This window comes from Coturnix japonica, chromosome 5 (genome assembly GCF_054131305.1).
Source record: "Coturnix japonica strain WE chromosome 5, WE-NBRP24, whole genome shotgun sequence".
Lineage (NCBI taxonomy): Eukaryota > Metazoa > Chordata > Aves > Galliformes > Phasianidae > Coturnix > Coturnix japonica.
Genome location: NC_140667.1, coordinates 9,177,724 through 9,198,907, shown reverse-complemented (window position 1 = coordinate 9,198,907; position 21,184 = coordinate 9,177,724). Strand labels below are relative to the sequence as shown.

The window sequence follows — 21,184 nt, the reverse complement described above, 5'->3', positions numbered from 1 at the left end:
TTATGATAATAAAGGAACACTAGTATGCATGAAAATCAGTTCCATGCCATGATAAGCCTTTCCTTTAAAAAGTGGTTAGCTATTTCAGCTATGGCTACTTCAAAGCTAGAACAGTACTAAATACAAGGACAAGGGCAAATGGTGCATTTGGGAATGAGAAGTCAAAGTCAAGTCACTTAATCATGTTAAGAAAAACAATTGGTTAACTTATTTTCTCTGCATGTGAAATAATACTCTAAACCTCCAGCACTCATAGCTTCATAGAGTCATATTCTATTATCTCCACTGGAGCAAAATATGGGCTCCAGAACAGGATGTCAAGGTGGTAGCAAGGTTTCCTTAAGATGCATAAGCAATAAATAGAACAAACTCCAGGAAAGATAAGACAAGACTTAGAACAATAAGAACCACTGGCTAACAGTGGATGGACACCAGAGTGTTGGCAGAATGTTATGTTCCACTGCAGAGAAAACCATTTTCGTGGTTTTCCTGGAAGAAATTGCTTGCATTTATCCCAGCTGTTGTCTCACTGAAGCCTTTCTTAAGAACCTGCGATTTCCATCTCTAAAACTAGTTTCCTTAAGCAACACAATAACAACTTTTTTGTTAAATGTAGCATTCACAGAGCTACTAAGGGAAACCCCATCTTTTCAAACTCAAAGGAATTCATGAATTTGGTTAAGTGCAAAAAATTAAACTAGTGAAAACTACAAGCACACGCTCTAAGTCTGTGTCTATCTTAACCTCACATGTGCCCAGGAAGATCATATTCCAATATATAACAATATTTTCAACATGTAGTTCTCATTACAATGCTATTACTAAACTTACCTTTTTTGTTTGTAGTTATTGCACTGATTTATGTTTTTAGATGCTAGGTTTTACATTTAGTTCCTCTAAACCTAGGATCCATCTTCAGTATTATAGCAGTCACATTCAACTAATTCTGTATCCACTTTTCTTTTACAATACAGTTCATAGAACCCTGAAATTCACCTTGCATAATACATACTCATCACTAGCTATAAAAATTATTTCCTGAAGGTTGTTTCTTAGTAGTAAATTTAATAATGTTTTCTCATGTATTCAGCTTCAATGGATGCCCAAAATCAGAATCTTAATTGTACACGTCACTGGATTGAGAACAGTAGGTGTAACAGCCTAGTTAGAGACTGAGCACAGACAACTTGAGATGGATATCCAAAATTTACATCCAATATCCACAGCAGGAGCCATGGCTGGGCACTCCTTCAGGTGGGAACCAGAGGATGGTGTCCACATGAGAAGCACCCCTCCCTCCTTGTTCGCACAGCAAGTTTCTGTGCTGCACTTAGAGCTGGGCATTTGTGCTTAAATTCCTTGGCCAAAATCGGGGTATGCTTCTCTTGTTTAGGTTTGGCCATCAGAAGCCATTGCAAGCATATAGAATTTTATTTCCTTAAAATGCAAATATCAACCCTTTCATTGCCTAAAAGGTAATAAGAATCTTGAGTTATTGCAGTGTGCATGTCTGGCAGCTGTCTGCATCTGACTTGAAAGCTTGATGGTAAACAGAGAGGGGCTCTGGCCTTCTGGTTGGGATGCTGCTACCGCTGCTGAGCTGCAGCAGTGTTCCTCCACTCCCTTAGCAAGAGCTGGCCATCAAAATGCATTTGAGCAAGCTTAATCTGCAATAATTGTATATTACAAACGTATTTATTCTATTTAGGGAGAAACTCCTTCAAGGCTCCAGATGAGATATTTCTCACATATATTATTTGGCTTTTCCTGAGGCCCTAATGAATCACTCTGAATTACAGCTTTGGATATTGATTAGCCTCATTCAGTTGAAATCTAGGCTTAGCAATCTATACCGGTCTATAGTTTATTTGTGATATTATTCCTAATAAAGAGCTGCAATTAATCCACATCAAGAAAAATCAATTAATACAGATTTGTATCACAAAGAAAGAAATCCTCCCCATATCTGCCCACTAATCCTGAAGCTTAGGCCCTTCTTTGCTACCAAGGAGGACAGACAAAAAAATATTGATTTCACCCTATTTTTAAAACTTATAGAGATGCAATAATAGTGTAGAGAACAGACGGGGCTTATCAATTAAAACTATTTTTATACATGATGATAGATGAGGACACATAGTGCCGCTGTTCTCTGCATTATTATTAATAGTATGATGGGCTTGCAGTTTTGTAGTAATGATAATTAACCCTTGTGTTTATATCATTCTGTGAATGGCTCTCAAAAGAGTCCAAATTCACTTGCAGTATGATTATGAGTCTTGCACCATATGAATTACAATACAGTGATGGTTCTAGAAGCAAAATTGCATTTATCTGCAGCCGCATGGGAAAGCAGAACTACCCTGTATAATTTTAGTCTAGCAGTACAATATGAAGAAACACAAGATGTTATCCAAGCTAACATCATTCTAATTTTAACCAGTCCTATCTCCCATTTGAACCAAGCTAATATCTAACCTAATTTATTAGAAGTAAAAAAATCTTATCAGTCTTGCAGGAAGCATCACATAAACACCACGAATTAGATTTTGCAATTTTAGAAGCCAAACTTTATCCTCACTACACAAATAAGACAATGTGTCATTGTCCCTTCACAATTCCTACTGTAAATAGTTTACATGATTTATTCCTTTGCATGCAAGATAATTACATATTTTATACTGGTATATTTTATATCATAAGTATGTTGCTATTCTCACTGCCCCATAATAGAAATTGTGTATTTTCCCACTGTACTGAATGCTATTCTTAACATACATTGGCCTCAACTAGCTAAAAATATCAGTTCTGTTGCCTGTGGGAAAGTTTTGCTGAAGTTATTTCTATTAAAAGTTTAATATTTGTCTCTTCCATTTTCCCTACTGTATGTGCCATTCACATTTAATGCTGTCTTCTCTCATATGCAATTACTTACAAGTACTTAAGTGTCACATATGGCACATATTAGGCAAATAATGCCCTAATTCACTCTAATGCTAACATTAATATGAATGATTAGGACTGAGATTAGTACTAGAGAATACCATTTTAAAATAAATTGTGATGACACGGCAACAGCTATATTAAGGATTAAGAAGCATGGATTATTGCAGGTTATGGTTCATGACACCAAGTGATATGGCTATGTTTGCTCTTGCCAAGGACACCAGGCAATCAGAAGCCCAAACAGCCAACAACAACTCTTTGAATTTTTGATTTTGTTGGTTTGGATTTTTCTCAGCTCCATTAGTCTCTGACCAGCAGTAAGTTCAGGGAAAAAAAAAAGATCAGCTTACTGCGAGTTGTCTACATCTATGAAATCTTTGTCAATGGCCATTCAGTTTATCTGGCAACCTACAGCCAACCTTAGTGCAGATACAAAGGGAAAGCTCTACTTTTCACAAACATTATTTTGTCTGCCCAAAGTCACGTATTCAATGAAGTTGCCTTTAAATAATTAACAGCATTTATTTTATCCATCAGTGCTCCTTTAAGCTCATCTCCTTTTAATAGTATTTTTACTTTTCTACCACCTTTCTCCAAAAGATAACGGATGTCTATTTAGGAACTTTACCTCACACAACTGAAGCAAGAACAGCCTACAGAGCTCTGTACCTACACAGTTCAAGCCCCGTTTTTCTCATCTCTCCATATGATACATTTGTCTTTCAGCAGATTGTAAATCAGTATGTTCCACACAAGGAAATGAAAGTGTTGAGAAAGAACACTGCTGCAGCAAAATTTTCTTCTTAATAGATTCTTGAGAGATTCAAAACCAATCCTGGTGGACACAGATTTGTCTGCTCTCTTTATCCCTCTTCCACAGTTTTAAGCCTCTCACTCCCTACGTGCAGCTACACACTTCCTTTTCTCCACATATGACTAAATATGTTCATATGCATATGCAATAGCTATTTTCCCATCCCCACCAACCTACAACTTGTTGATTTTTTTAACTACAGCGAACTTTATTAATTGTGGCTTTTCTGAATAGTCAGTAAAACAACTTCACTGGGATTACTTGTATAAATTAAAGTTCAGCACATGTTTTAATGTCTCCTTGAATTTGGGTGTATCTGTTTTCAATGAAAGAGCAAAAAAGAAAAAAAAAAGAAATAACAAAATTGGTTTGTCTTAATCTGGAAATCTGAATTAATTAACATGGAGTAGGGCCAGTTTTTAGCATAATTTCCTCTCAGCTTGCTCCTTATTTTCTCTTCCATTCCTCTCCTGTTTGATCTTTTGAGTTATTTTCACCCTTCACTCTGTCATTTTACATCCATCATGAATGTCATCCATGTCCTTGTGAGGGCTCTGTCTCAGATAATGTGCTATGTGGCTTTTAATATCCAGGCACACACGCACATAAACACACACATACATTCTTGTTTCTTCACTTATATGTAATGAATGCTTGCAATATTTTTCCAGCTGTTTCTGTGAACTCAATGTGCTTAAATGTAATGAATATCATATCCATTAAAAAACAATCATAACCGAACATGAGCACATTTAATACATGTGCATTGAAAATATTTTCCTTTAAAGGTGAGCTGCAAAGGGAATTGAGGCAGAGAAATAAATCCTCCTTTTTTTTTTTTCTTTTTTCTTATTTAGCACATGCAAGTATTGCCTGTAACATTCCACCCTCTCCCTCTTCTATCATCTCTGTATTCTTGATATTTGGAAAGCCTTTCTTACAGCAAAAGCTTTGCCAGGTCGTCCTTCCTTATGGGAAGAAACCAAGACTAGTGAATATGACAGCAGCAACTGCAGTGCATTCTCCAAGTGCTGTGAGGGTTTGGATGTCGGTAGGAGAAGGATCGTATATTAACATAGCAAAAATCAATCTAAACTAATTTTGTAGTGCTGGCAAGAACTGTGTGCATACAAAAAGCTTGAGATGCAGAACAACAACAATGAGTATATGAAAAAGATCAAGCTGTGAGCTCTTTCAAGCTTTCATTGTAAATCACCAAGAAGTGATGAAAAGCAAACATGTAATAAAAATAATCATTTGCAGGTCACGTTTAAATGATGTGACAAATGCAGTTGTATCTATTGCTGAACTAGAGGACTCACTGTCTCATCAGCCATTTCCTTTCTCTTCATAGCCCCCTGCACTGTGCCTCTTCTACACTTTTTCTTCTTCCTATCAACTCTTCCATCTTGTCTGCTTCCTTCATCTCTCAGACTTCTGCTGGAGAACTTGCTGGCCCTCCTCAGAGACTACAAGCACAACAATCTTTCCCTTACTAAATTCTGGCACTTCCTCTTAACACTTCTTCTGCAACTTGGAAGCAAAGCATGTGAAAATGAGAAATAATAGGAATAAAATTCAGCTGACATCTTCAGAACTTCAGAAGGACCCTGGGCTGAATGCTGAGAGGAAGGCATGACTCTGCCTGAGTACAGCACAAGCAAAGTAAATTCAGCATCTGAAACCTAGTAGGACAGGGAGAGGTTATGATGGTTGCCATCAAGTGAATGGAGATCTACAGGACTGTGCAATCTGTGATGTTATTCATCCAGATAACTCTGCTGATGAGACATGACTCAACACACCACAATAAATACAGCCAGCAGGAAAAGTCCTGGCCAGGAGACTAAAATTCATTTCCACATAAACTACTGCTTTGCCATTGTTACACCTGTTTCTCTTCACCAACTTTCTGAAACTTTTGCATCTAAGCTGGAACCTTTTGATTGCTTAACGCAATCTGATCTCTACTTCAGATCTGTAGGTGCTTCTGTAATAGGAATAAATCACCAACAGCGATTTATCACTGGTGAGCTCTAAAGCATCTTAGAGAACTATAAACACACTGAAATTTCTTATACGCTCCAGTAAAAAAAAGTGTACATGTACAGAACACATGTATATTTGCATACACGCATGTATCTGTACGTTTGTGCATGCATAAGTACCTACCTGACTCTAAACAAGAAGCATACCAAAACTGAAGGAGAGCAAAAGATTAACAAAGTTTGAATTAATTATGGTGCTTTGTTTTTTAAATAATAGGACGTGATTCTCATTTCAAAACATCATTTGTTTCAAAAATTGCTATGGTAACTCAGAAGGATCACAGAATCATTACAGTTGGAAAAGACCACTAATACCACCAAGTCCAACCCTCTACCCATATCCCTCAGTGCCACATCTCCACCGTTCTTGAACACCTCCAGGGATGGTGACTCCACCACCACCTCCCTGGGCAGCCTGTGTCACTGCATCACAGGTTCTAAGAAGAAATGTTTCCTAATATCCAACCTGAATTTCCCCTCACAAAACAAGGCCATTACTTCTCATCCTATTGATGCTAATGTATGGAGTTGTGCAACCTTTTACTAGGAAAGAGATTGTTAAATACGTTACTGAAAGTTAAACTAAATCTTAAATGCTGCACTTTAGTAAAACACATACAACAGGGCACAAGCCCACATAAGCATTAAGTACCCATGCATGTGCATTCTTCAATGCTGCACATCCTGACAAACATTGCTGATAAAATGCACATACTGAATCCCTCAAAAATAATGCTGATAAACTTTAGTGTAAGAGGCCAGCTCCACTCCCTGTTCCAATAGTGAAAATTCCAGAGCTTGCCTTGTGTGCTGGGAAAGGATGTGCTTCTGTCTGTACCAGAAGGGCTGCAAAGAGGTAGGGTCACAAAGCAGAAAGTTACTGTTCTGCCAGCCTAACGCTGCAGCCAGCTCTAACAGGAGCTGTGCAATGGTGTTCCTGGTGGGGTCAGGGGGACACAGGCCATATGTTGAGTTCTTAAAGTTGTAGTTCAGCAATGGAAATCGCATACCTCAGCAAGAGCAGGTATTTGCTATTCAGTGTAAATGGAGTCAATGCTGGAAAAAAATCTGAACTTGGCTTTATTGTCTGGGAAAGGGTCATTTGCAGATTCTCCCTGTTTTCTAATTGCTGATCTGCTTTGTTCCTGTCATGCACACAAATGCAAAAGTCAGTCACTCTGTGGTGCTTTCTGTGGGACTCCTAACTGCTGCCATGGCAGGTACGCTCACAGGTCGCTTATGAACCACAACATTTAGGAAAAATGAGAATTATTTCTGCAGAATGAAATTTGCCTGCTCCCCCAGTGCAATAACTCAATCACTTTCAGGCTCCATGGTTTCAGGTTCTATAAAAAGAATTTTATTCGTTGCTGAAAAAATTTATGACCCTCAGTAACTTAATGCAATTTTAGCATATCAGACCCAGCAAAAACCGTAAGAACAGGAAAAAGCAAAGTGCAATTAGTGAAGGGTTGTACTTGACATTACGTCTATTCATTAAACCAGAAGCAGCAGCTAAAATGAGAACCATGCCAGCCACACAGCTTTGTATAGTTACAGGTTTGGGGCCTGGTTCTGGGCTGTTTTGCCATCTCTCCTCCTGACCTCCTCACATTCACCCCATTGTCAGAACATACCTGTTGCTCCTATTTTCTTCTCTCACATTCCTTGTCTGTTTCCCTGCTGAGGTCACACTTCCTACACCCTCAGCCAACACCAGGGCCACCTGATACTGAGGGACGCTATGTCACCCTGCTTCACAATAGCTACTTGTCCCATACAGTCAGATGGGTATCTACTACTAACAAGTTTAAGCCAGATTCAGAAAAAAGCATGCTTGCTGCTTCCCTCCAATACTTCTCACATGCACTGTAACAGCACTCCAGGAAGCACCAAGTTAGCACATGACATCTTATGAGATCACAGCATGGAGCACACTTAGCTGCAGCCATAACAAAGCCTTTAGCATCTGGCTGTCAAGGGGTTTGCTTCTATTTTTTTTGGTGACAGATAGCGCAGTACCTGCCAATTGACACTGCTGGTCCTGGTGACAGCCAGGAAAACCACCACAGTGCGTGGCCATCCCACCCAACACACACCTCTGGCATAGTCCTAGAGTCCTCTTCATATAGTGATTAACAGTGACTTATATTGTAAAAAGGCTTACAGGTATTGATCTCTTGCCCCCTGCCTTTGCCAAACCAACAATGGAGTCATACCAAACAGGGGCAAGCTCGGAAATGAAGGCTTACAAGGTACAACATATGCACCTGTGTGGGCACTGTATGTAGGCAGAAGGACTTCTGTACATTAACCATACAACAGTGCACAGATCCATTAAGGCAATTTAGTGCATCAATCTTTAATGACAGCAGCTGATACCATGAAGATATTACTCATGCCAACGAATATTGCAATGGGTAGCCTGAGTGGCACAGAGCTGACTGAGCAATTCACAGTGGATTATTTACTCACAACAATTTAGCTTTGTTTGCTGCACATAGAACACAACCTTTCACAGCACAAAACCAAACAAGCAAAGAACATTTCACAGCTAGAACTATCAGGCTGAGACACTACATCAGTATTTCTAATTCCCTGAGACAGTTACTGTACAGTTGACAGGTAAACAGAGGTTAAACCAGAGGTTTCATACAGAAGATTATCAAGATAGAAAGATAAAAGGAAAACACTCACCGATATTGAAGGTTTGCAGTAAACTCCACAAAGGAGAAATCTCCAGAGAAAGAAACCCTACCTTACTGGTGGTCAGCCCTTAAATGAGAGTTGGAGCCACGCTCCACTCCTTCTGGTAGCACAGCTGAATTACCTTCACCTGTGCTCCTGCAGCTGACTCATTGCTTGCCTCAGGTGGTTAATCAGAGGTTCAACAGTTTCCCATAGTTACCTACTTCTTTTTTTTCTCTCTCTCTCTTTTTTTTTTCCCTTTGGCTTAAATACTTACAAAATATTACTTTTGCACCTAGATAATAGGCTTAACTCAGGTAACAGAAGAGAGGTTCTTGGCAGATCAACTGCTACTGTGCTTGGCACTGATCAGACTAATGCCACAGCCTACTTCAGAGACAGCAGTGTAATCTTTATGGCCATCAACTACTTGTTTAGAAAGTTCATGATTTTCAGCCAGCAGCAGCTGTGCTGGTGATTTTTTTGATACCTGGTGCTATGCAGATAAAGGAGTACACTCAATAGCCTTTTCCCTAAGACCTCCATTTCCTACTGGGAATGAGCAACATGTTCAAAAGAGCCTAGAGCCTATTTTCCAGAATGGTTGAGTCACAGACTTCCACATGAGCTCACATATCCCACTGCTGGGCTGTGGTTACACACACATTTCTCCAGGATTCCAAGTTGGCATCAGCAGGCGATGCCCACTGTGGCTTCTGCCACCTCTGTGTGCAGAACAAGGAGGGCAGTGTGGAGACCGGTGCTGGGCATTGGCAGCACAGCTTGCTTGAGCCAGATTGCCACAGAGAGATGTTTGTGGAATCATGGCCTCCAGCGCTTCTCAGTGGGAAAATAACTGTTCACAGAGCTCCAGCCTACCATAGCAAGGCCAATTCTAATGCCTGAGTTCTAGAGACAGCCCAGGCACCATACCGTGTCACCTCTGGCAGGTGTCTAGGTACACCTTTAGATGCTTCTGATTGTTTGAGATTGCCTCATTCACTGGTGGAAGCAGTGCTGTTCACCTTCCATGTAGTTAAGTCCCATTAATTGCTGTGTTTCAATGGAGAAAGCATGCATAAAAGCACCTGGAGAAGGACAGCCTCTGGCTAGCAAATCCTGGTCTCTCAAGGCTTTGCCTACTGCAAACACACTATCTGACAGCCATAAATCACCAACTTATTATGTAATGGTCAAGGCATTTCATAGACAAAGATGCATTTCACAGAAAGTATGGTTTTAATAAACAGGCAGCCTTTCAGCAGCTAGACGGGAATAAGCCAGTGATCTCAGCCCAGTTCCTGCTGGAAAGGCAGTCCCAGCACAAACCCACCAGCACTGCCATCAGACTGCACGCACCCTGCCCTGGACTGGCCCCAGTGGCAGCAGTGCCATTGCCCTCAGCAGGCTGGACAAGCCCATGGAGTGAGGCATTGGAGGGTCCCTGTGGGATCAGGTATGTCCAGCCCCAACTGCACCCCGGGTTGTGATACCAGGGGCTGCTGTACCCAGATGTGCTCAATTAACCTCAGACATTTCATTAATCCATTTTACACGCTACTATGTGGTAAACTGAGGCATTCGTTGGGTTGGCTGAATTTAGACCTGAACTCACATGTGCTAGGCATGCACTTCTGAAATGCAATGAGAAATATTCATTATTCTTGGATAGAGCTCCCTACTCGTTCTGCAGTTATAGTAGCTGTCGTCATTTACTGCATTAGTGAGCACTGTTTCTGTGAATTTATATCATCGTATCCTGGAGTTCTTTGCCAGCAATATGCTTAACCCACTGCTGCAAAATAATCCCATATATATTGGCTACATATTTGAGATATTATGATTAGACTTTTTTAGGGGGTGTTAGGCATTATTTTTATAAATGCGGTATGTGTGTATGCACAAGGTTTTTACAATCAACCTTAAAAAGGAAAGAAATATATTCTCATTTTTTACCTTACACTTTGACATGGCTTCCCCCAGTCTCTCATAGCCACGCTATTACCACGGAATGCTTAGGAAATATCCAAATACAAAGAAGCAAGGTAACAGTATCTTCTAACAGATTTCCCACTGCCTATCAAATCTGTCATTGTAATGGAATAATAGGTGATAGAATCTGAGGATGTCTGATGAGATCAGACTGACAGGTCTGTACCTTAAAGAAATATGAGGATTAGCAAGCAACCTTCCTACATTCCTACAGTCAGCAGTTCCAAGCCATGCAGTAACCTTGTCCTTCCTACAGCATCATCTTCTAGGCATTAAAGAAACTACTTAGAGAAAGCCTCTGATCAAAACATCTTTAAATTTCAGTTGCTAGAACTACACAAGAAGTTTTACTTTCTTTCTGTACAACTTTTAGACCTCAAAAGCCTCAGTCTGCAGAGGAAAGTGCTGCTTTGTTCAAAGAAAATATATTCCAGCAGACACACAACTGCAGTTTCAAGCACAGAAAAAAAAAATATATAATTAAGGCAAATTCATTCTAAAAAATAATTTCATAGAGGAGTATTAATCTTACCTATAATAATTATAAAATGGAGTCATAAAATAACAGAATAGTTAAATAAAATTGTACGTGTGACTACAATTTGAATGGGAAGAAATAGATTTGGGAACAGCATGTTTTTAACTCCTTTCGATAACCCTTATAGAGTGCTGATATACAATTCATGCACAGGATACAGCAGATGTTCCCTGCTGGGCCTCATCCATTGAAGATATAAATCTGCCAGCACAGCTCCCACATCAGCCACAGTTCCAGAGCTTGTCCCTCAAGTCAAGTTACAGCAGCTGGTGTTCACCAACAGAAACTGGTGTGGCAGCCAAAATGGCAGCCTGCAGAAACACCCAGTCATGAGACTACTGCAAAGTTTCATACAAAGCTCTTGTTATATTTACTGAATACACTGAGAGCACACTATATTTCACCAGAGAGGGCTGAAAAACTTACGTTTCCTCTGCCACTGAAATCCAAAGACCTCTGGGACAGGGGATGCTACAGCTCTGCACTGTGGATTTGGAACTTGAAGATGAGCATAGATACTTTATCCAGCAAACAAACTGCACATTTCAGGTAGTTTCTTAACACATCTGTTAAGGGACAGTATTCTAGCTAGTTTTCCTGCTGCTTCCCTTCCTCATACCATTTTAATGAGCCATTTATTTGACAAATGAGAAAAGAGTCCCTACTGAGCTCAGTGCACAACTCTATCTTCCGGGATTTCCTGTGTGCCAATACTGATTCAACTCAAAACTCACATTCCAAAGGGCTGGCAGAGGGTCTCTTGGGCATCACTCAACAAAACAAATACAGGAGGTGTAGATATCCCTATTTCTGATCAGCCTGCATTTTCTCTCTCTAGATCTGTATAACCTGGATAAGGTTGTGAATGCACTCTCATAAGCCATAACACATGGACTCTGCTCTGATCAGCATTTTAGGACTAGCGCAGTGTCTTAGCAAACTGGAGTTGACTTGCTGACCCTCCTGAGCTCAGAAGATTGTTGTCTGCCACCACCAGTGTAACTGAGTTTTCTAACTACAGCCAGCAGAACTTCTCCATGCACCACTGTGCCAAGAAAGCAGAGATACTCGTTCTAACAGTTGCTCCCTGTGGGAGGAGAAAATGAGGGAGAGGGAAATGCAGAGAGAATCACAGCTACTTTGCACTACCGACTTGGCACGTGTGGCAGCATCACCAGCTGGCAGAGCCTTGCTCCTAGGAAAATGCTGTGGCCACATCTCTCAGAGCTCAGTGGCAGTATTGAAAAGGATACAACAAAGTACAGAGGTAGGGGTGAGTACAGTAAAACTAATCAAAGGGCAAAAAATATGCTGCTATATTTACACCAGCTTCACTGCAGGTTACTTAGCTCCCTTCCAGACTGGATCTCCCATTCAGAGCCAACTGCTGTAACAGATTTTCAAGAACAATAACAGTCTGAGCCTGTGAAACACTGAGTCCTTGAGTTCAGGGAAAGTTGTGGATGCTGCAATTAGACTTCTAGATAAACAAATCCTAAGGGATCTTCCCACCCAGCATTTAGCATTTTCAGAGAGTTACAGTATTGAAACTTCTGTAAAAGAGTCTTAATTTGTCCTTATTTGGAATGGAAAGAGCTTCTGTCTACAAAATTGCTCTGATATTTTTAATTTGTCAGCAATTAAAATCAAAGCAGCGTGTCGCATCACAATTAAGTGCTACCTGAAAAAAAAATCTGTCACCAAATGAAGAAGATAGTCATCACTGAATGAATGAACTGAGGTTACAGACACTCTCCGGTCCCTTCATTATTTAAGTAGAAAGTGTTTAGAAAATAAGGCAGTTTCAGAAAAGTCTTGGCAAAAACTGACTGTTTTCAGAGCAAGCCATGTGATATGCCTCAGCAGCAGCTCTCTAGCTGCTTCAGAGCCGAATACTGCTCTACTGTATATCCTGCTTCCTGGAATCATCTCAGCTTACTTAAAGGCATCCACCATGTCTTTTACTTATGTTTCATTTGTAAGCATGGAGGAACACAAACCATTTGCAGCCCGATCCCCAAATACTGTGCTTATCTAAAAACACCATGAATTTCACATAAAAGCCACACCTTTAGCACCACGGATCTACCCACCATCTATACATTCAGTCCCAAACTGAAAGTTACGCGTGTTCTTGCTAACCTAGTTTTATGCCTGCGTGTGTTTTTTTTTTAATAATAGGCCTAAATCCATATTAATGATCCAAAGAGTGACCAGGCCTCAGCACCTTTTGTCCTCTATACATTAACTATCCAATAATCAACAGTAGCTGTCCTGTACTCTGGTATCTTTGGCCTAATTCAGAGGGACAGATATTTATCATCACCCTTGAATTGAGTGACCCATTCTGACAGGTCGACATCCTTATTTATGTAACAATGTCATAGACAGTAACTGCTAATGAGTGGAGTGACACAGAGGTCTGTTAGATGGAAAGGCAGAGGAAAGCTGAAAAGGGCATGAGGGGTTAATGGGACTTTTCTGTTCCAGCCTCCTGGGATGTGTAATTATGTCCTAATAAGAAATGAATGTATTGATTAGATTAGTGTGCAATTGTGTCCATGTGCACACGTACAGTGCCACATGCATATAGTCAGTAATTGTGTGCGCCTCTGTTTTCTTCAGTATGTGCTTTTAACGTAAAGTACCTTTGTCTTTTGGACAAAACCAGGCAGTGCACTCTCACAGTCCTCTTCTTGTCCTCACTTGGGCAAACTCCTTGTGAGTCCAAGTGGAGTTTATCTGAGTAAAGGCTGAGCTTAACTTCAGTAAACACCAAATAAGGGCTTCAGGATTAGGTCCTTGCAAACAAATGACTTCCTATTTGCATTGTTTGGTACAAAAACCCACCATCACTTAAAGGACCAGAAAAGCAGCCATTACATTGTAAACAGTAAGCGTTGTCGGCTTAGGAGACTGTCCACTGCACAAAGTAGGCCACTCTCATCCCTAGCTAAGTCTTCCTCTATCGGTCTGCTTACAGTAGAGAGGAATTCGGCCCAGCATTCTTTCTCATCAAGTAAAATATGTTCTCTGACAGGTCAAGGAAAGCATCCTTCACATGCTCACAAAGGCCCGATTCTCCGCTACATCTCCTAAGTGTGTGCAATCTGAACTTGAGGGCGAATTCCCTTGATGGGAAAGACACAACAGTAGAGAAAAGCAGAGGAGGGAGAAAAAAAAGTAAAGCATGTCCGAAAATCAGAGCTGCCCATGGCTCAGGAGGCAAAGGAATGCAGCTGATAGCGTTACTCTCGCCTGTAGTGCCTTGCTGATGCTGATAGGGAAAGACAGAAGAACTGTAGCTTTTCATACCTTATAAATACTGCTCAAACTCCAGCTATGAACATAGCCTTATATGTCCAGTAGGCCTGCATTTGATGTTTGAGTAAAAAAAAGGAACAACCAGGGTTATCCAGTAGGAATAGACTTTTTGGGTCACAACCTCAGTCCCTTGTCCCTGAGATAACGAAGGCCATAGAAGCAGCGTGCAGAAGCCTTTGATAAATGAGAACCTCTAGTTGCATGCTGAAGAAATAAATTACTTTCTAGTGACTCCCTCTGGAAAGAAGCAGCATTATTAGGCTCTAGTGGGATTTCCTTCTATCCCACTCTTGACTAGGACCTTTGTGAGGCAAAGGGGGAAAAAAAGGAAAGCTGAATTCATTAGTCTGAGAGTGCTCGCTTTACCCAACTGTAATTTTTGTGCACTGTGGCTAGGATTCCAGACGTAACATTCAGGAAAGGCTGTATTACAGCGATGTAAAAAAGTACTTACTGGGCAAGATTTCTAAACATTTCTGAAATGCTTAACCTACTTAGTATAAGAACGCACTGTACAGTCAGTGTCACAAGAGAAGCACCCCTTGAAAACATATTCTGAGTAATCTAGATATTTTTTTCTGAAGAATGAAAGATGGTAGGTATGGAAATGCAGCATTTGCAACATGGAGATCACTAGAGCCCTAAAGGCTAATGATTACTGAGAGATTGCACCATAGCTAAATACAATTCCTTCCCATTGCCCAATATTTTGACTTCGAATTTTCCCATTTAGGAGGACTGAGGAGGCATGTCTTAAGTGTTTTAATTTACAAAATATTTTAAGGAACGTATTTGTAAGAGAGACTAAAAAGGACTGAAATTCAAGATGGATCTAACTCTGAAGGTTCACCTACTCAAAATTTCCCTCAGAAGTGAAAATAATAGAGAGAAAAAGCCCGACTCTGGCAATGAATCTAGTAGTTTTATCACTGACTTCAGTAGGGTTGATGTAGCATCTGAAATGAAAGCACTGGGGAAGGAACAGCCTAATAAACCCACGGCACTTTTTCCACTTCACATATAAAGTCAAAGCGAGTTCAGTATCTGGAGTAAATAACAGAAATACCCTCCAAAGGAAGAATGCGGTAGTTCAAATGCAGGTCTGAACAGCAGATGCAGGGAGGTTCATTTTTCAGTGACTGCTGTCCCTTTGACTCTTAAAAGTTGAGGGTGAGTTTGCATCTGAACTCAAACAAAACTGATTTTCCTATTATATTGATGGGAACTTTTTAACGCAATGCATCATCATCAACTGGCTGATTTATTTCAGAGGGCAACTTGAAGCAGCCAAATTGGAGCAAGGTAGTCCAAACTAAGCAGAAATATCCTTCCCCATCCCATTTATTAGTGTCAGCATCAGCATAAGCTTTTCTCCTTAATGGACCAATCTTTCATTCAGGCCATAGAGGATCCTGAGAAAGTTTTCCTCGTTTCTTTATATTTTGCCAAACTTCTAAGTGAGCTCCTAAAAACTTATTGAAAGAGCATTACTCAGTCTGACACATTCCATTTATTTCAATATGGTGACAAAGAGGGAAGATCTAGTTAAAAATATTGCAATAGCCTTATGGGATACTTATGGGTTTTTTAAATGTAATACATCACAATAGAATACTTTGTTTTTGTAGAAGGGCATTCTGTATTCGCCAAAAAAGCTGCTGACTTAATCATTAGTTATGATGAGAAGAGATTTAGTGCTCTCTTTCTTTACACTGTCAGTGAGAACAATGTCTATGAAAAAGCCTATGCTTCCCATTATAAATCACTATAAGCTCCATGAAAATTTCTCCTCTACCCTGGGGTTTAAGTGAGCAAATACTTGGTCATGCAGAATCCCAATAGTAGCACTTTATGCTTAGCTCTACAAGTTTATGAAATGCTATGGTTCACTATAAGTCCAGGCGCTACCCCCGCATGCAATTGCCATTGTGTAGCAATTTATGTATGGCTGGTCTTTGATAAAAATGAAATACCTACTTGTTTGCCCCTCTTTCCTTGCAGACTATGTCTGTTCTCAAAATACTTTAAAAATGGAACACAAACACTTATAAACGTTTATCACTAGACTACATTTTAGAAACAATGTACCCTCTACTTCCTTCATCTTCTAACATTCAGAAGAAACCATCTCAGGTCATATTTAGAGTAAGCAAGGATTCAAAATCAAGGCCATTCAAAACAGTATATAGATGCTTCCCTTCACTGAATAAAGAATACTGGATTAAATCATCATAAGAAGACAAATTTTACTTTAAATGGTTTAGGGAGAAGTGCTGTGATTTAGAAGCCACTCTCAGTTATTGTTTTAAGAAATAGCCAGAACCAAGTATTTGGGTTTAGAAATCTTGGACCTTCATTGCCTTGCTATTTTCCCTCCTCATCGTTATCACAGTCATCCACACTGGCTGAATTTCATTGTATACTTTGTAAAGAAATAAAAAGTCTCTATTTTGAGCTTTCCACACATCTGCAAGCATTTTGTTTGCTTGTTTGTTGGCCCAAGGTGACAGCATTTTCTGTATTTCTTAGTTTATCAGAAGCCTAACAAACTGTTCTGAAGAAAGGAAGCCAGGACACTTTTCCTATGTTTTAGTGACTTCTAATATTTAAATTGATTCTCATATATTTTTTTCTTATTCTTTGCTTTCTATATTTCTTGAAGAAAACATTCTTGTTTCACAAAAGGGAGATATCGTTTGTGCCATAACAACAAACCGCTTCAGTCTCCTCCTTTTCTGTGTTCAATGTTTTGAGCTTTATTCAAAATTCCTACCACTCTGCTCAATTTTGAAAGGGGGAACTTTGATTGAAAGTCCTCAGCCACCCACACTGGACCTGTAAGGTCACTAGAAATAGCCCTTGTCTGCTTCATTTTTCAGGAACCAGAATAGACAACATTCCCTCTGGTCTGCCCTCAGATATGGATTTGGCTCAGTAAGCAAATGTCAGCTGCAGAAGCAGCCAGCTGCAGAACAGTTTTCGTGGAAACTGGGAGGGCCTGTGTCCTCTGAAAAGATACAAAACCATTTCATTCATTTATTCTTATGATTTCTTATTTATTCTGAATGAGCTCAGAAATGCACAAGAATGACAAACTAAAGTCAAATCCCTATCCATCCTTTGATTTCAGTTTGATTATTGACATTATATCGCAATAGCAAATAAAATTAATTATAAATTTATATTGAAATGTTTTTAGATGTCTGCGAGGCCTCTGTACTAAACTGTACCAAGATAAGAGCACAAGCATTGTAGAACTCTGGTGACTGTAGATCTCACAGTTCCTAAAGCTTTATGCTGACAAAAGGAGTTTGATTTTCACAGAAAAGGAAGATGTGCCTTAACCTTAACAGGTAAATAATACCTAACGATATCACCTACCTTAACTGCCTTATTGATGTCTGAGTTTTCAAGCAGACTGAAGCACTAGAGGCAGGAGCCGAGCTAGTCCTTGTGATGGGCTGAAATCCTGGGGTAGTGCTGTGCTGCCAAAGATGGCTTCCCAGCTAGACCTCCCACAGGAGTTACTGGCGCAGCCTCCCTCTTGCTTCTGTGGGGATGAGTTCTCCAAGACAGACCTGACCCTGTACAAAGATAAAGAGTGGCTGACTGAAAAACAACATTTTCCAAGAAAAGAAGATAATTTTTATGTAAATAACTCCACAATTTACATACAAAGCAGAGGTGAGGCCCAAGTATGAGTCCATCACAGATTGCCAAAGCCTCAGACTAAACCCATCTGGAGCTTTGAACAAGACTAAAACTCTCTAAAATTCTTGGATGTATCAAATTCTCCACTGATCAAAATAAATAGCATTTGCAGTACTCCTCCCTCCACACAAGTTCTGCAGTCTCCACAAAAAATAAAGTTACTCAGCCATAATTGTAATTTGTAGATGTGTTCCCAATTCAGTCTAACTTTGCTAACTAGATTTTTTACTTTCCAATACTCACTGGGATTGGTCAAATTAAAGCTAAAATTACAAATAATAAAATGTACAAAAATGCAACAATTGCTGCAGTCACCTCCTTGACTGATCTATTTGATTTCATTGATTTCCTCTGTTCTTTACTCTGGGTAGCCACTGAGTTTTGCCATCCAGTCTTTGCCATCCAACAACACCTTTCCCTTTGGTTTGGACTCCCGTGGCTTCTTAAGAGCAGCCTCCTCCCTCCCACTCTGTTGCTAGCAGGGCATTCCCAAAATCAACCGCTGGATCTGTGCTTGTCTCTCCCGGGCAAGGCAGGAATGAGCAAACAGAGGACTCTCTCAAAGGATCCCTGTCTTTTGTGCAGCCTTTCTAAGTCTAAACCACAGATGAAGAAAACAAAGCCAATGTGACCCTTGCAATTGAGAACCTTTTACTGGTACAAGCAGTGCTATTAAAGTTGAATGGGAACGCACATCAGAATAATTAAAGTAAGCATGAGTAGGCTTTGATTGCAGGAACTCTGGGTGACCACAGTTCACTTTCCCTGTCATTTACAAAGATAGAATTTCCTCCTTTTCATCAAATAGCAACTCTTTTATTTATGGATTATGCCTATGTTTGGTGAGGAGGTAAAGTTACTGATAAAGTTTTCCTAAGAAAACATGCTGCATTTTGTTTCAGCTTCACAGATGACTGCAGTTGATCACATCTGTTTTCCAGCAAAAAAAGTGTATCCAATTAGAAAGATGACAGAATATTTTAGAGGTCTTAGGATCACTTGGTCAGTCAAAAGATATGAGATTTAATAAAGAGCAAGAAGGCAAATATGACATCCTGAATGGTAAAATATTCTTTTAAAACTAGTTACACAGAGGTAATCCTTAGCTTTAAATAGACATACATGTGTGAAAAGCAGGAGAATATTTATTATCTTATAAATCACAATAACTCAGTCAGGTGTAATCCTGGCTGTATGCATTGAACTGATGGGAAATTATTGGGATTTCATGGTCAGAAACAATTTCAAAAAGGTAAGAATACATGAAATACGAAGTCAACAGCTTCTAATATTCTGCTGCTAATGACAACAAAGAAAACAATATCCCTATAGAAATACAGAGCACAAGATATCAAATAAATTTAACATTTTTAGTTCAAAGACTGAAAATATCTTTGAAATGTTTCTGTTTTGCACACAATTAATTTCTTGATTTTCCACCAATGCTTACGTTTATAGTGTCTTTCTGGTAATCTATAAATAACTTTACAGGATCTGATAGTTGAAACCACAGTACCTCCAATACAGACATATGGACTCAGTCAGTTGAGGTTTTCTGGTTATCAGTTTTGTGTGTTTTTGAAAAGATTAAAAAAATATCCCCCCAAAAGCAAGAGAAAGCAATGGAGAATTAAGGACAGAAGAATAAAAAAAGAACAAACAAATAAACAGATAAACAGAGTTAGAAGATACACTGGAAAAAAGTCACGTCGAGGAAATCTAAGAGAACAGGCTTTTGAGCTAAGTGCTGCTCCTGAAAAGGCTTTTGAACAGCAAATATTCTTTGTTGCTTGATGTCTGCAAGAAAACAAAGCTTTGCATATCTTTGTAAACAAACTGAACTATATGAAAAAATCTTCTTCACAAAACAAACAAACATACCAACAACCAAAAAGGCAAAACTTGTAATTCTATAGCTAATCAATCACTTATAAAAATGAAAGAGTTAGTTAATACTCAGTTTTCATAGAATCATAGAATCATTTGAGCTGGAAGGGACTCTTAAAGGTCATCTGGTCAAACTCTGCTGCAATGAACAAGCCCACCTACACTAGATCAGGTGCTCAGAGCCCATCCAGCCTGACCTTGGGGCATCCACTACTCTGGGCAACCTGTGCCAGTGCCTCACTGCCCTTCTTGTAAAAAACTTCTCCCTCATGTCAAATCTTAATCTCCCCTCTTTTAGCTTGAAATCATTTCCCCTTGTCCTATCACGAGACCATTGCATGTCTTTCAGATGAAACTTTGAACACTCCTATGTGTTCAAATATTCAAACACTTTCTTTTGAGTGTAATGTTAGTGACATTAGAGACATTTAGCATTAGACACTCCATGTAAACACTTGTAAGGAACTAGCATCCTCTTCCAGATGTTAAAACTCTCTGGACTTTGAAGCTTTCCTTGTGATTCATACTCCAGCAGCACCCCAGCATTTCATCTAAGATGGGGCCCCTAGAACTGACCACTTGACCAGCCATTCTCTGACAAAAGAGATGATTGCTGGAATTAATCATAGGTATGCTGTGACTTAAGCACTATATTGGAGCACTCCTCTTGTTGAAACAGAGCCCGTGCTCTGGGACTGCCAACCCAAAGCCCTAAGGAGCAAAGGCGTTGTGCTGGCAAGGTGCTGAGCCACAGCTCTCCTTCCAGGGGGCTCAGCCTTCCACTGGGGGTGTTAAACTCCTCAGGACAAAAGGGGTTCTGCAAGATCTTGTTATACGTGAAACATAAATAGGTATATTGGAGCCTTTCATGCAGTCTATTTTACTTGTGCAAGTATGTTTTTTGTTAAACACATAAAACACAGAGTGGGTTTTAATGGTTGATCAAATCCTGTTAAAGCAAATTGCATGTTTAAATACAAAGGATGAAAGAGCCTCTATTTTTCTACAAATTTCTAGCAGCACTGCACCTTAAAAGGAATTTTATAGCAAATTTGTAGCTTTGCAACCAGCTCATGAACCAGAGGGCATAAAAAGGACATGTGTTCCAAGTGCAAATGTATTCCATATTTCAGAAATAATAAGTTCTTGCTTGAACCCAGATCCCAACATTGCAGGGATGTATGCTTTGCTATCTTCAGCAGAACATTATTTCATTAAGGCTGTTAACTTGGTCTA

At 39.7% G+C, this 21,184-nt stretch overlaps 1 protein-coding gene across 2 annotated transcripts in view; it reads right to left on the bottom strand.

Moving 5' to 3' along the window:
• Window positions 1–21,184, bottom strand: part of LOC146760657 (uncharacterized) — a 272,204-nt gene that overhangs the window by 59,685 nt on the left and 191,335 nt on the right. For both annotated transcript variants that reach the window (XR_014946988.1, XM_085549975.1), the window contains exon 3: window positions 17,732–17,934. The gene's annotated coding sequence lies outside the window, so the exon portion shown is untranslated. The remainder of the gene's footprint in view (window positions 1–17,731; window positions 17,935–21,184) is intronic.